Below are 15,433 nucleotides of genomic sequence, written 5' to 3'. Positions count from 1 at the left end.
TAGTTTTCTGTTTTCATATTCTATGCTTCATCTCTCTCTCTTTCAAACCACTGTCTGCTGCAAACCAGTTTTGACATCTAGGTCTGATGAAGGCATCTAATTGCTGAGAGGTCGTGGAAACTCTGGAACGTTGTAGAACACTTCTCCAACTGAATGCATCCTGCAGTGTTACGATGATTTAGACGTAGCTGGTTTTTTTAATTTGCATCCTTTATTTTTTTATTTTTTTAGAAGTATAGACACGCTGTATTCTAAGTATATATTTTTTCTAGATATATTTCTTACATGGCTATGTAAGGTTGTGCAAAGTAGATTTGATTGTGCTGTCAATTCCTGCAGGAATAATGTTAACTAAGGGGTTTAAGGATCAGGAAACAATTGAAGCTATGGCTGGCTGCAGTGAATATTTAATGTTGGGTTTAAGGAATATTCCTGTAGTTCAGAGGTTTTAGAGCAATGGGTTGTCATGTTCTTGTGTAGTTTAGGGCATTAATGAGTTGTATGAATAACGGAATAGCATATTTTGATTTTGATATTAAGTTAAGTACGTACTTGTAGGAAGAAAGGGAGTTTAACTCTAATGCGAAGTTTGTTGCATGTACAGTATGTTAGCAGGCAAGGAAATGGTTAAGTTTTATAATGCAGCAGGCTTGCTTAAAGGGATGCTGTGTACTGCTCAAAAGAAGGTGAAATAGAGAGTCCCTGTGTTCCTTATGTGCAATATATGAACAATAAAGTGCTATTAATGTAAGTTAGTTCCTTGAAAGAAATCACAGTAGAAAAATACACTGACTTTTGTATATAACTACAGTACATGAACTAGTGCCAAGTGATGTAATCCAAAATACAGGCAAAGGTGCAGTAACTGGAATGGTGAAAGCCTTGCATTCTGACAATATTGTGTACCACTATTTATTTAATAAAGGAATCTGGAAAAAATAAATGTAAGTAAATTACAATAGGTATCCATGCCCAAATATGGATTGTATTTTAGTAATTTATATCACAGCAGAATGATCAACAGTGGGAAACTCTTGAAATATTCTCAGCAGCCTTATAGCAATTTTATATATCTTGAATCAACAGCGGTTCTAAATAGCAGATTAAAGCAAAACTACTGACTTTCCTTCAGTACATTTAAGTTTGGACAATACATCAGTTACTCTTATGCATCAGTGTTTTAACTAAATGTAGCACATTTACCAACCCTAACAATAAAGAAGAACTAGGTAATTGTAATCAGGTTTGGTTAAAAACAAAGATTTGTTATGTGTCTATGTGTATGTATATGTATGTGCACACAAACACACACACACCTAATATACCTAATCTTGAGCCATGGCAAGAAGATTTATTGAAATAAATTTATTGACCTGAGAATATCGCAGTGAATTAAGGTGGATAAATTGACACCTAAACTCGGATATTAATGTGATTGTGTTTTTTTTAAATTAAGAGTGTAATTCTGTCTGCATAATGGTCATGGCCATTTGAGTTCAGTGATAACTCCATTTGTTTATTTATTTGGAGGAGTATATTCTACATATCTATATTTCTGGAATGGAAAAAAATGCGTAAGCATAGATAGTCTCTCACAAAGAATGTACAAACCTTCCTATAAGTTGTTTCATGACATGCAATAGCTTATAACTGATGCTTTTGTAATTGACAATCTGCTATCAGCCATAGGCAACTTGGTATATTCCAAGTATTTTGGACTACAAATTCCACAAACTCTTGCCATTTGCCCAAGTGGCTGTGTAATTAAGAACTGAAATAAAGAAAAAAAATTGGAGTGTATTAAGTCATCTACTCCTACTTTATAGCAACTTTTTGTTTTATTTATATTTAAAACATTTTAATCATTCCAATGTTTAAACATTTCAAAATAGTGCAATTTTTTAAAAAAATTATCTGAACCAATACATACGGACAATGAATATGCAACCTACCTAATAATAAATGCCTTGTAAATATATTGCCTTGTTTTTGAAGTTCATGTGAAATGTAGGTAGTAATTGATGGCAGTAGGAGTGGTGGTTCAGCATGATATCCACTTAAGAGGTTTATTGTTGAGTTTAGATTGGGCAGTCTGATTTGGAATTGAACCCATCTCTGCATATGAGTTATCTGCCTTCCTTCTGTTGGATGAATACAGGAACCAAGCTGAGCACACTTCATCAACTATTGTACTCATTAAACAGTGGTAGCAGGAAAAACAATATTAGATGAATAGAATAGCATTGATAGGAGGGACGTGACAGTCTGCATTGTTTGCAACATCAGCATTGATATTTATTCCTTGATTTACTTAGTGTTTCTTTAAAAAAATATCCTTGGAACAAAATACACCTTATTTGATCATGTGGCTGAAATATTACAGTTTGATTTCCCTCCTTTTCCTGTGTCCTTAGAGGAGGGGGAAAATGTTGGAGGGGAGTCTGGCCACATTATTCTTCAGTTTTAACAACCACCTGCTAGCCATTCACTTAGATAATGCTAGCCACGGAATATGCTGAATTTGAAGAACTTAATTTTTTTTTTAATGGCAATCATTTTAATATAGCTGCACTTTTCATTGAGCATCAGTTTTTCCTTATGAATATTTACAAGCCAGGAAGCCAGAGACACGCACAGGATGGAAGTCATGCAGCATACAATTTTAATACATAAAATAAATAAATCCAATCCTTTCCTCAAAATGATGAAAGCAACATTATGCCATTTTGATACATGTTCCATCCCTTTCATATGCGTAAGAGACATCACGACGTAGGCACAAAGAATGTATTTTATATCTCAATGGCACAATGATGTTTCATCATTTGCTGTCCTGGTAATTGCTCCGTAAATATCTATGACTATAGAAATAAAGATGGTTTAAGCTTGTGCCATCGTATAGATTAAAAAAAACAAAACAATTCTTGCGATGGAGAAGAAGCAAAAAACTACTATAATATAGTTTCAGTGCCATAAAATTAGTATCCCCTTGTTTTCAGTTCTTGGGTTATATGAGTGTTTTCAAACTGGACAACATCCAAATGGTATGGATTGAGGAATCCTTGGTGCTCTCTGAGCTTGCTTGTTTTCTTGCGGATGTTTCATTACCCAAACTAGGTAACATTATCTAGTACTAGTCTTGACTAGCAAACAAGCAAGCTCAGAGGTAGCACCAAGGACCCCTCATGTTAACCCTGAGCTACAAATATTCTCCTTTACTGGTATGGAAATTCCCCAGAATTCCCAGCTAGCGAAGGGATTGTTACGAATTCTGGGTGTTGGAAATCCATATGTTGCCCAAGATGGAAAACTTTGCCTTTAGATAAGATGAAGCAGAAAATGAATGAAACAAATTCTAAATTAACCGTCTGTGTCTTTCTTTCTCCATGCTCCATCACTTCACAATTTTTTGTGTCCCTCTCCATGTCACTGTGGTTAGGATTGGCATTAATAATTAAAATATAATCTAAATATCAATTGAAAACAGGGATATGTCCTCGAGACTTTACAAATTAACATCATTTCATTAAAAGTAAACAAAACAATCATATTTAAAGCCATATTTTAATGGGAAGTATGAGCTTTTTACCCTGGATTTTCAGTCCATACACAGACCAGTGTTCCTGCAGATATAGAGTTGTCATATTTTCAAGTTAAAACATGTTTTAATAGGTGTTTTAAAATTAGTTCTGGTATTAGCCATTTTTGAGACAGAAGAAAAATAGCAGCAGCTCTGAATCCAATGTTTATTTTTTAATAGATGAGGACATCTTATTATGCTTTATTCAACCTTCCCATGTGTCCCCAAAATCTGAAAAAACAGTACTGCAAAAAAGAGATGATTCCTTTAGTTGGGCTGCTGTGTGCAACAGAGGTAATATGGTCTCTTACTTTAAATCAGCTGTCTCAGTACTTATCTATAGATATTTTTTCTAACCATGGCTGGAAGATGCCCCTTAATTTTATAGGCAATGTTTTTATGATGATGCTTTCATCTAAACTCCAGCTCATACTGTATTCTTTTTCCTCCCTTGTATCAAAGGGATAAGTATCAAATCAGATGGTTAGAGAGTTATATAGCAGCCATATGCCATCAAGGCATGATTATTTTGCCTTGTAAGCATATACGATGAGTTTGACCATAATAGCAGCAACTACAAGAACAATAACATTTCAGCTTCATATAAGACGTGGGAAACGTTGCTTTTCAAAGAAGCATAATTTTACTCAGATTTAGCAAGCTTACTCCGTAGGAAAAAAAATCTCTCACATAAATTTCCCAAGAATTTATTGAAGCTCATATTGTTAATTATGTTACTGGAGTCAGTAGAAGCAATATAAAGTGATGAGGATGCAATCTTTCTATAGATAATTATGTAAATTAAAATAGCTTCTGATTGGATATAGCAAAGCAATTAAATATAATTGATTGGATATAGGAGAAGCTTATGTATCAGTGAGATCGGATATGAAGTGGACTCTATAGATAATAGAGTGGAATTAGAAAAAGAATAGTATACTGAGAGAATACAGAGGACATTCCACGAGTTGCCGTCTAATCAGTTGAGGTTATGGGTTTTTATTCTTGATGAATGCATTTTATTCTCATTATGTACAAAATTCCTTATGTGTCCAATCACACTTGGCCAATAAAGAATTCTATTCTATTCTATTATGCTCAATTGCCCTTGGTTCAGAGCCTCTGCTTGGCTCTTAATATTATCTCTTTGTTTTATCAACATTCCTTGACATAGAGGATCCAACAGAGTTGTTTCTCAAATCTCTAATAAGGTAATTCAGGGAAGGGGATATTTTGCTTTGTTTTACTTGTCTAAATCAGTACCATGCTTTCTTCCACAACTCCACAGGGCTTTCTAAGAAGATGCATTTTGCAACTCCCTATTCCATTTTCCTGCAGCAATCTTTTGTGTTAAAACTGTGAGACATGCTGAGATATACTGTCTTATGCTATAGCACAGTACTAGTTTTAGGATTTCATGGGTACAGAGTTGGGAGTCCTGCGCTAGCTTTGAGGAGCAATTAATATGGTTCCCTGAGTTCATAGATATTTGCAAATTATTTACATGCAGGTTGTCTTTGACTTACAACAGTTTGCTTAGTGACCGTTCAAAGTTACAACGGCACTGAAAAAAGTGATTTATGACCATTTTTCACACTTGCGACAGTTTCAGCATCCCCATGGACATGTGATTTACATTCAGATGCTTGACAACTGACTCAGATTTATGACAGTTGTATTGTCCTGGGGTCAGGTGATCCCCTTTTGTGACCTTCTAACGAGCAAAGTCAATGGGAAAACCAGATTCACTTAACAAGTGTGTCACTAATTTAACAACTATGGTGATTCACTTAACAAACATGGCAAGAAAAGTCGTAAAATGGGGCAAAACTCACTTAACAAATTTCCCACTTAGCAACATACATTTTGGGCTCAATTGTGGTCGTAAATTGAGGAATACATTTATAGCTTTAAACATTGATATATTACATGCTTCAATGTCCTACTTAATTTCACATTTTTACCTATCTCAGAGAATACTTTTAAGGTAATGAGCTGGAAAAAGTAGGTGAGAAATACTGTGTTATTCTTAGGTTATTGGGAAGATGTGCTGAGTTGATACGCTTTACCTTAGCCGGAATATATTGCTGAATATATGTTGATCTTTCAATTTTGTAACAAGTACAGGTAGACCTTGAGTTACAACCACAATTTAGCCCAAATGTTTTGTTGCTAAGTGAGTTTGCCCCATTTTATGACTTTCCTTGCCAGAGTTCTTAAGTCAGGGGTGTCCAAACTTGGCAACTTTAAGACTTGTGGACTTCAACTCCCAGAATTCCCCAGCCAGCTCTGCTGGGGAATTCTGGGAGTTGAAGTCCACAAGTCTTAAAGTTGCCAAGTTTGGACACCCCTGTCTTAAGTAATCTTTGCATTTGTTACATTAGTAACACAGTTGTTAAGTGAATTTGCATTCCCCATTGAGTTTATTTCAGAAGCTGAACACATGATCCTGGGACACTGCAACTATCATAAACATGAACCTCTTGCCAAGCATCTGAATCGTGATCATGGAGATGCAACGGTTGTAAATGTGAAAACCAATAAGTCACATTTTTCAGTGCTGTTATAACTTTGAACGGTCACTAAATGAACTGTTGTAAGTCCGGGACTACCTGTACTTACAAGGTTATGATATATTCCAAAACTATCTATGTCTAGGCACACGAAGGTATTATCGAACTTTTTGTAGTTATTAAATTCCCCTTCTGTCCCGATCAAATATTCAAGAAATGCTTGATGTTTAACTTAGGAATTAGGCAATAATCCATAAAATAAAGTTTTGTAACTTTTTCATACTAAGTAGATATCATCACGGTACTGATGATAACAATTACGAGATTAAAATATACAATATTAATGGTCCTACATCTTTTATTGTATAAACATGCTACTACACACATGTAATGGGACTCTTCCCATTCCTTATCTCTTCACTTTCTATATCTCATATGCACTCTTTAAGGGCTTGGATGACTGCTGTTCCCAATTTATTTATCTAGTTTTTATTTTATTTATCCCATTTTTAATTATGCTGTGCTATACAACAAAGACAACCAACAGTGAGAGAGACGCAGAGAGAGAATAAAATAAAAACATACATCATTTAAATGACTCAAATGAGCAAAGTGATGAGTGAACTATCTAAGGCTGAAAACTGCCTGTTTACTGTTCGTTACAATCAAACTTCCAGATAAGCTGCTTTAACCTTATGAATATTTTAATGGCTTTGAGGAAGAATTCAACATTGAACAGACCTGGGAAACAAAATGAGATAAAAGAAAAGGCAAAATGCGATAAGGTAGACCAAGGTGGAGAACCCCCCCCCCCAATGACATGGGGAACATGAGAGGGAAATTAATTTAGATCAAGTTGCATGGGATATGATCAGGTGAGGGATGAGTAGAAATTTTTAGGAATATTGGGATTCTCTGGATGAGGCTGAGCGATGGCCTCGATGGCAAAGTGGTGGGGAAGAGGAGAGAAACTATTAGCCAAGTTGGACTGACTTGAATCAATTAGCCAGTCAATCAATCAATCAATCTGTTAGTAGTAAGTAAGAATTATGGTATGTGTGCATACAGTACACATTGTCTTGCTCATTTCATAAGCTCTTTCAGGTTGATCATGAAAAAGGTTTCTAGAAATAATGAGTACAGAAACTAAAACATACCAGAACGTCTAATGCAACTACTTGCTCCCTACAAAAATATAGCCTCATTTCTGGGTGCTTACTTATCTTGCCTTTTTATCTGCAAATAAAGTGAGCTTTATCTTTAGGTAAGTAGGACAAGCAGATTTCTCCCCCTGGAAAGTGCAATAATAGGCTACTTCATTTTCAAGAGGTTTTCAGATGAGACAAGGGATTGGATGTCCTAAATATAATCCCAAATAATAGGAAAACGCTAGTGAAAAAGATAAAAGCCCTGGAAACTTTGGAAGGAACTGCTATATCATCTTGGAAAGTAAGATATTAGAGAAAGAGAATTTTTTGCATAAATATATGTACACACTGGATCCAGGAGAACCAATTTTAACAAGGTTAAATAAATACTAAGGATTGCATGGGCAGAAATCTTTCATATAAAAGCAATTTTCAGGGGAGTTTGAAACTTGTAAAATATAAGCTACAGAAAGTACAGTTGCATGCCATGCCAATAAGAACAAAAGGGGTGTTGCTTAGCAAACCTTTGTAGTTAATAAGGACCTTTCAGCTAAACTGAAGATCCTTCTCTGCTATTGCACCTGCCATCTGGAACATCTTACCTCCTGAAGTGTGATCAGCCCCAAGCCTCCTGACCTTCCTTAAGAGCTTAAAGACCAGTTGGTTTTGGGCACTAACGGAGGGGTTTCATTTTAGGGGTGGTTAATTGATTAACAACAGATCCCATCCTCTTCCCTGCCTCATCATATTTCCCTCTCCATCTTTTTAGTTAGGTTGATTTTTATAGTATTTATAGTATGGTATTTATATTATTATACAGTTTTATCTTTTAATATTTTAAGCAACCCAGAGTTGCCATGTGACAAGATGAGTGGCTAATAAATTTCACAAATAAAAATAAAATAAATAAAATAAAGCTATCATACATAGAAAAGGAAGGTTGGTTTTATTTATCTTATTTGAGCAGCTCACAACTTAAACATAAAATAACAAATAAATAGTTGGAATAGAAAACATTAAACAAGATGGTAGATCTGGCCAGAAACAACAAAACATATATTACACACCCAGCAAGGGGCTACAATCACACTTGCCCAGAGCTAGCTTTTGAAGTCCTCTGGAATGTCACAGAGTGAGAGTCACCTGTATTCCAAAGGGAAGCCTATTCCAGAGGGGAGGTGCTGTGACAGAAAAAGCATGGTAGTGGGGTGTTGATAGTTGGCAGTGCTTAATTAAAAGAACCTGGAGCATGCCAACCCTGTCAGATTGAATTGGCCAGGCAATCATCCAAGGAGATAGGAAGTCCCTCAAGTAACGAGGTCTTATGCCATGTAGGGTTGTATAGATTGCAACTGGCACTATGAATCACACCTGACAACCAGGGTAGCTTGTGAAGTAAAGTAGTCACATAGGCACACCAAAGTATCATTGCCCATGTTGCTGCATTCTGGACCAGTTGACGCTTGTGAGTGGTCTTTAAGGACAACTCCATAGAGAGCATGTTACAATAATCGAGATTAGGGCATGAGTGTCTGTCTGAAAAATGATCTGATTTAAGAAAGGTTGAAACTGGTGAACCAGATTAATTCTAGGAAGGCCAATAGATTTCCTCCTATTTTTCTACAGCAATATGGTCTTTTCTTCCCCATCCTGAAAACTATAATAGTAGATTCCATCTGTGCAGAGGGGTTGATTTGATGACTTTAAGGGTATTTCCAACACATTATGTGACATGGCTCAGCACAGTTCTGTGCAACTCCTCAAGCTGTCACCAGGTTGTAATTGTTGATAGGTAAGATAAAGTCCATTTCTTTCCTTTATATGAACCTTTACTGTTAAACTTAAACAAGCTAGTTCAGAACAGTATTTTTTTTTAAAAAATCTCATATCTGATTTTTTTCTTTTGGCTTATCCCTATGCTCTGGAATTGTCAGGAATTTTTTTTTTTCCTTAGAAAGTATATAAATATATTGATCATGATATAAACAACCATTCCCATTTTAATTGCTGCAGCTTCTATAATTTTTTTAAATCTCACCTAATTAATTATTGTCATATATTAGTGAAGTTTTGTTTCTTTTTAGGCAAGATAAGTATACATGAGAAGATCTGGATGTTAAGTCATATTCAGGAAAAACGTTCAAATAAGTGTAATTAATATTTTGATCCTTTTTTTAAAAAAAAGAGTATGATTATTAGGCTATTTAACATGATTGTTGAGATGTAAGGAATAACATATTACGTAATTTATTATATGGGTTACCTTCATTTAATATACGTTTACTGTGCATATTGACATATAGTATACTAATAAGTAAGCTTTTTTGCAAGACATAACACACAACATTGCTAAAACACTTTTTAAAAATATGGATTTGGAAATTAACATCATTTTTGACAAGTTTAAAAAGGATTTTGCTATTTGGTAAATAACAAATAACAAACCAATCAAAAAAATTTAAAAATATATGTTGTTTATTTTTAAAGCCAGTTCATTATGTAAGGTAAGTTTAAAGTTATAAAAAATATCTGCAATTTCCTCTTTATATGAATGAATATTAAGCTACAGTTGGCTTATCATGAAGTGTCCATAGAGGAACTAGTAAGTATTTCCTTCCTAATTACTTAGAAATACCATGCTCTAGTTGCATTGGACTGATATCAGATTCTTTGTGTTTCTTGGACTTTCTCTAAAATTTAAAAAAAATGAATTATTTACAGTTTATAGATCAAGAATTTGTTGCTTGTTAATAATAGTTTGCTACCCTTTCTTTAAAATAAATTTAATGAATAATGGACACTAACAAAAAAAAGAATAATAAGTGCAACAGAAAAAAAGTAAAGAAAGAATATAGTAAAGAAAAAGATAAGAAATATATAAAAAATGATTTCCACCCTTCACCACACAAAGTATAAGCAATTTTAGTAACTTTTCAGTTTCTCTTAATTTATAACAAATGATTTCTTGATTCAATGTCCAATCTCTTATCTCTAAACAAGACCATAAAGCATTGTTGGTATCAGCAAAAGCCCATTAAAGAAATAGCAAACTTGATCAAATAAACCAAATTTATATTCCTTTTATTTTTCTTCTAACAATCTTAATCTTTATTTAATTAATATCAAATACATTTTCATTTTTTAATTTCTTCTCACAAGATTCTTTAAGCTTTAACACGCTTCTTTTGTAAATTCGATTATCAGTTGGTTTAGTATTTGTAATTCCCATTTGATTTTTAAAGCACCAAGCTTAGGTATGTCCAAGGAAACCTTCATTCCTTCATGGTTGTGACTTTTCATACAAGTCTCTCCAGTCTGCCATCTCCTGATGTATACAAGATCAGAATTCTTATCAAATTATTGACGCAAAAGTATTAAAGTATATAAAGAGTGATTCTGCTTTTATTTCATTTTATTCATCACTTCAACACAGATTCCCGTGCAGAAAGTTATAAATATGTAAAGCAGTATGTGATATGAGCAATAAATTTGTGTCATGTTTTCTTGCAAAGGCTATGCACCCATACTTTATCATAATATTGCAAATTAGTAAAGCACAGTTTATTTATTCAAAGAGCTTCCTTCAATGCTAATTCTAGTCTGATTTACAGATAGTAATAAAGATTATTATAATTTGTTCTAATAGTCCCATGAAAATAGCTGATACACAAATGCCACCTTAATATAGTCACAATTCTTTCGTTATATCTTCAAATTGTATTTTTAGTAAAGTTAAAAGAAAAGCATCCCTTAATAAAGTAACAAGATCACTACTGAAGGAAGAAAGAGTGCTCACTGATTGCATTTTGTGTCATCTCAGTTTACCCAGTAGAAAATGAAGACTAACTATAAAAACAAACAACATAGCAACTACTTCATTTTTCTTAAAAGTTTTAACATCAATCACAATATGGTTAACTGATTTGTTTAGTATAATTTAGGAAAAGCAATAGTCAGCACAAAGATGACAACAACACTGCATGTTGATATTTCCTTACCTGAAATATATTTTATGCATGGTTTATTAAATGTGCTGTGCTCAACTGGCTTTTTTTGTAACCCAGCCTAGAATTATCAATGAAGGACACTATATAAATCTCTTCAAATAAATAAGCAGAAAATGTTTGTATGAATTGCGTAAGTGAAACAATCTCTTTGCAAGGACAATATATGCTAAAGGAAGGAGCAGTAGAGTGGAAAATGAATCCTACTGCCTGGATTCATATATTCCCATCATCTATGATCCATAAAACATAGTGGCTGGGCTTGCACAGTATTTCCAGTCAAAATCAAAGAAGCTACATTATGATGTCTGAACTCAAAGCATGGTAGGTTAATGGCACAAAAGACTTCAGAACTGCATGCCCACTGCGCTTTCAAACACATTGGATGATCTTGTACTAGATTCTAATATTTACTTCCTTTTTGCTACAAGGTACTGAAAAATAGAACGAAAAGACAAATACAAAGAAATTGAAACCAAATATGAAATAAAAAGTATGAAAAACAAGGAGCCCTTCTGAAAAGACTTCCTTTAACAATATTAAATGAGATGAGTTCAGAGGGAATAAGTCTAAATCCCCAAATGTGAGACTTAATATGGAAAGAAAAAGCTCCCCAAGCATAAATAGTGGAGTTAAGGCCCAGCAGAAATGGAGCTAGTATAAAAGTAGAGCCTATGACTAATAGAAAAAGTGACATGTTGAAGTTTGTGAGATCTCCTACATTTGTCCAAGGAAGATATCCAGAGGAAACAAACTTCAAAACTGAGCGCCTGCCTTTTAGAGGTAAATATCTAAAAGGGCAAAAGCATTAAGTGAGGGAGGAGGAGGAGGAGGAGGAGGAGCAGTTCTGGAGCTGTTTTGGTACAGCACGATCTGGTGATACTGTGTGTAACTGGGAGGGGAAAAAAACCACAGTTGAAGACCCAGCAGGAACAAGAGGATCCAAGAGAGATCTTTTGAGGGAACTGGCTGGTGGAAAGCCTGAATAGAACAGATCAGAGGTCATCAAGGTCATCTTGACAAAGAAGCCAGAGTTATTTTCTCTCCTTCCTTGGATAGAAGCAAGCTCCAAAGGGAAGGCATAAAAAGAAGCTGTGTGAGTGAGGGGAAGAGAGAGTGAAACAGATAAAATAAAGCTCCACTTGAAATGGTCTGAATAAAATTGTATAGTGTATTAAGCTAGGAGCACTGTATATATTAAATAAAGAGCAAAGACTGTGAGATATAGTCCCTCTTCAGGAATAAAGCCAGCTGGGTGATTTTGGGCCAGCCATCAGCTCGCAACTCTAAGGAGGAGGCAATGGCAAAGCATTTCTGACATCTTGCCAAGAAAACTGCAGGTGGTTGCATTTATAGCTCAAGAGTTTCAAGAGTTCTTTATTGTTTGTTTGTTTGTTTATTTGGATTTATATGCCGCCCTTCTCCAAAAGGACTCAGGGCGGCGTACAACATTAAAAAACACACATCCCAAAAGTTTTTAAAAAAATTAAATCCATATCCAAAAAAACCAAACTGAATTTAAAAGACAATACATTTAAAATAAGTTAAAATTAACAGGCCAGGCCGGCTTGCTGGAAAAGCCAACGTTTTAGGGTGCGTCGGAAGGACCGGAGGTTCTTTGTGAAGAAATAAATGGTAAACTTAAGATTTTTTTTCAACAGAAAAAGTTATGTTAAACTTCCCATAGCTTCACAATACATGTGAGGATAAAATTGGAGGAAAATATGCCACTCCTTTTAGGAAGGATAACATATAAATGCAATAAAATAAATTAGGAAGAATGTAAACAAGAGTCGATTATAAAGACTTTTTGTGTTTGATATGAATAACAGAGTAAGAGTTGAAACGGACTTGGAGGTCTTCTAGTCCAGTCCCCTTCTCAAGCAGAAAACCCCATACCATTTCAGACAAATAGTCCAATCTCTTCTTAAAAACTTCCAGTGTTGGAATACCCACAACCTCTGGAGGCAAGTCATTCCACTGATTAATTGTTTTAACTATCAATAAATTTCTCCTTAGTTCTACGTTGGTTCTCTCCTTGATTAGTTTCCATCCATTAGGCGGGAAACTAGAATAGGCAGAGTCATGTGGGATCTTCCCTAGGCCACCCCCTTTTGTTTCCACCCCATAGTATGGATCCTTGTCTCACATGCAATGTAGTCTGTGGGTCCTCTGCACTGTTTCTACTTTTGGGACACAGGAGTGTGGGAAAGAGGAGTGACGTGGAAGGGAGCAAATATCTCCAGAAAGAATGAAAAAGATTGGAGAAATGCAGACAAGCACTATGCAGACAGTAAGTTGGAGGAAAGGGGCTATTTCTATGCATTGCAGCACTAGAATATTTGGCAGCTTTCAGCAAGATTGCAGGAAGCCTGTAAAAGCAATGAGATTACTTTAGCAGGCATGGAGCTTTTGCTTTGTGGTGGATCTCATAGAGCATATTATATGGATTCAAGCTGATAGAGGAGGCTGTGGTGCTATTGCTTAGTGGAGAAATACAGATTCAGCATATAGGAGGTTCACTATCAAGAAGAAGGTCCATGGAAGTAGAATATACGAATGCCAAATTATGTGACAATCAAAATAGAAACAATTTCCCCAAAAACACTATTACTAAAGAAAGGACATCCTTTAAGAAGCTCATTATTCTTTAAATTGCAGGGTACTTGAATAGATGCATTATGTATAGAGATACTTCTAAAGTTGGCTAGAATTGTACTCAGTATATCTGATACAAATCCTAGGGAAAATCTATCTATATGTTTGCTAAAAATTGCCATACATTTAATGGCACATAGTCATCAATCTGATGTAGTGGGGATGAACAAAATCTGCCAAACTCAGCAAGTGTTTTAGCTAACTTAATAAAACTTATTTGAAAAACTAATAATTTCAATATAATATTAAGGTTTTTTTTCAAATCTGATTTGCCTTTATGATATTGTCACTTTCAGAAAACTGGTTCTATATGCTTGCATGATAAATACTTTTTACTGATAATTTCATTTCATTATTAATTTCATTAAAATACCATGGTATGTAGTTACTATAGAATTCATTTTCTCTACTGCACTGGTCTAACTTCTTGGTGAAGTAGATGGAGAAAGAAAGGGTCATCTTTAATATGCCAAAACAATAAACAAAAATATCTGCATTATTCAGAGACTTGATTTTCATTCATTCATTTATATAATGCGTTCAATTTCTATAGTGACCCATTACAAATAAGTGATCCATGGCAGTGAACAATCATAAAACAACTAAAAATAGTTACAGCATAGTACAGAATTAAATATATATGACAGCCAAGAAACAAACATCATCATAGATGTCAATGCAAGAAACTGGGCCCTTCCCATCCTTGGCAGAAAGGCCAATGGAGTTGGGCTCAGGTCATCCTCAACTCTGAAGGAAGAATGTTCCAGAAGGCAGAGACTATGGCAGATAAGACTAGTCCTTGCTAGCTGACCTTCCTTGTCTGACATGATCCTTAGCATGCCCAATCACGTAGACAAAATTAGACCAGTAGAAACCACTGGGAGAAAATTTTAATTGGAAATGAACACCTCCTCTGGTACTACTTAAACTACAGTCAAAAATAAATAGCAGATGTACTCTTTTTCTCCTTGGGGTGAATCTATTGTGTAAGCAAAAAAAAAAATACTTTGTGTTGCTTCATAGATAACACTTTTTATTTTGTGTGTGTGTGTGTGGGTGGGTGGGTGTTGTGTGGGTGTGGGTGTCTCACATTACATACACACATACACACCTGCATACACTATTAAGTTGATGATTGTGCATATCAATTAGCTACATCATAAGCAGCCAATACTTTAAATAGAAGTATTTAGCAATATTCTATAAATGGAAAAGTCAATCCTTCAGTATAACATGCTATTCCTGTAGCTTTCTGGACTATATATACAGGTTAATTTTCACAACAGTATGTCTGAAACAAGAAAACCAGAATGTTATGTATTATGTGGTATATATTTTGAAACTAAATTATGCATGACCAAACTTTATATGTCAACATAGATTACATAAATGTGTAAATGATAAATTTATCTGCTGCTCCCATCCCCTAATTTCAAATTAGGCAGCAGCCCCAAGGAAGAATATTTTAATGGTACTGTTTTTCAGTAACAGATGATCCTTCCCAAACAGCTAGTTATTCCTGCCATGGGA

General features: G+C 34.8%; 1 protein-coding gene across 3 annotated transcripts in view; it reads left to right on the top strand.

Annotated features, from left to right (window-relative positions):
* The window catches only part of PLD5 (phospholipase D family member 5), a 121,354-nt gene that overhangs the window by 35,915 nt on the left and 70,006 nt on the right, over window positions 1-15,433 (top strand). The window lies entirely within an intron of this gene.

This window comes from Natrix helvetica, assembly GCF_964273705.1.
Source record: "Natrix helvetica genome assembly, chromosome: 2".
Classification (NCBI taxonomy): domain Eukaryota; kingdom Metazoa; phylum Chordata; class Lepidosauria; order Squamata; family Natricidae; genus Natrix; species Natrix helvetica.
Note: the sequence above shows the minus strand (reverse complement) of the source record. Positions and strands in the feature narration are given on the sequence as shown.